Genomic DNA, 1,607 nt, shown 5'->3' with positions numbered 1-1,607 from the left:
CTTTTTTAGGATACATAATCTAAAGCATAATTACGCTTGCTTTTTCATTTTTGTCAATGTCCGTTCTGTAATTAGCTGACTTTATAATTCTTCCATACAGTACATAGAGGTTATGATGATAAAGTGCAAAAAGTAATATTATAGAGATTTTTTTTATAGTTATGTAAATTATATCGCATTCGTTTTCCGGATGACAACGTCATCAACGAGTTGGTGGATTTTGTCATTTCTCATGAATTGCTTTAGTCAAGTTCTTAGTAGTATTATAGAGAAAATAGTGTTTTATTTTCTCTATGGCATTATTCAACCACATAGGAAATTCTGGAATGGGGAAGTAGGCAGACCTAGGATTTTGCATGTTTGTTCACTTGTTTACAATAGGCCTACAGCGTTTCTGCACCGATGGCTGTCGGCCAACGCGATTTCACGAAGAATTTTTTTCAATAATATGCATGACGATTCGCTCAGTTTGAGCCACCGACAATCATCAGACAACATCTCGTATATATAAGCGGAGATGGATTCGTTGGACGCAGGTGGCGCCAGCGGAGGGGCAGGGGACATTTTTGCTCTCCCTTCGGATAGGTCTGGACTCCCCCTCCCCCCATCATTGTCCGGCATGACTAGGTAGTCGGATCAAAAATATAAAAAAAATAATAATTTGCCTATACAAATAACGTTAATTTAATTGTAAATCCCTAATATTGTGGTCTAAAAGCACAATTTGGACCATAACTAAGCCATAAAAACGCTCCCCATGAAACCTACTAATGATTTTTTTTGTCGGCCGAGGCTTTGGTCGTCCCTTGGTTTGCACTCCTCCGTCGGACATGTCGGACCCATTGTCGGCAAATTTCTGGCGCCACCGCTGATCGGACGACCGTCGTACAACGCAGTGACGTTCTAAAGTAATCACACATTCAACATTAGTTTAAAATCGTGTTGTCTACTTGATGTGTAAGCTTTTTCTGTGATTTAATATGCTTTGCTAAGGAAACATTTTCGCTAAGTTTTAATCATGGAATGCTTAGGCAGATAACAAACCTAAGTACCGGTAATTTCATTTGCAACTAGTGACTTAAAATCAATTCATCATTGTGGTGTTGTCTACTCTGTTTAAGCTTCGGGCTTTTTCAATAATGCAACCCAACTCACATATCACAATCCATTAAAGTTGCCGATTTAATCAGTCTCCTCGTAATATATAGACACAAAAATAACAAACTAAAATGAAAATAAGGCATAAAAAACAAAACAGAAAATTCGAGTTATAAAATCATTTATATATATATGCATATATATATATATATATATATTGTGTAATAGAGTGTATCTGGTGGTATTTGAATCTGTTCAACCATGAAGCCTCCGTGGTCTAGTGGTTATGACACTCGCCTTGACAGCGAGAGGTCGCAGGTTCGAGTCCCGCCAGAGGCATTTTATTACACAATTTCTTTATTCATTTATTTACAGGACTACATTCGTTGAGAGCTATGCTACACGGTGTATTTATTAAGTCCTTTATTCGAACACTGTATTTACCTTTGATTATTTATATATGATTTAACAGTGTTAACGGCTACCTTGATTTATGTTATATGCACGTA

The 1,607-nt window shown here is 37.0% G+C and overlaps 1 non-coding gene across 1 annotated transcript; it reads left to right on the top strand.

The window, feature by feature from the left end:
* Positions 1-1,364: 1,364 nt before the first annotated feature.
* Positions 1,365-1,437, top strand: Trnas-uga. Its single transcript has one exon. It is a non-coding gene; the product is annotated as a tRNA-Ser (tRNA).
* Positions 1,438-1,607: the final 170 nt, after the last annotated feature.

Source organism: Anneissia japonica, unplaced genomic scaffold (assembly GCF_011630105.1).
Source record: "Anneissia japonica isolate Jap-2015-1 unplaced genomic scaffold, ASM1163010v1 scaffold94041_len1630_cov132, whole genome shotgun sequence".
Classification (NCBI taxonomy): Eukaryota; Metazoa; Echinodermata; class Crinoidea; order Comatulida; family Comatulidae; genus Anneissia; species Anneissia japonica.
The sequence above is the reverse complement of the archived record's forward strand: the minus strand, read 5'-3'. Positions and strand labels throughout refer to the sequence as shown.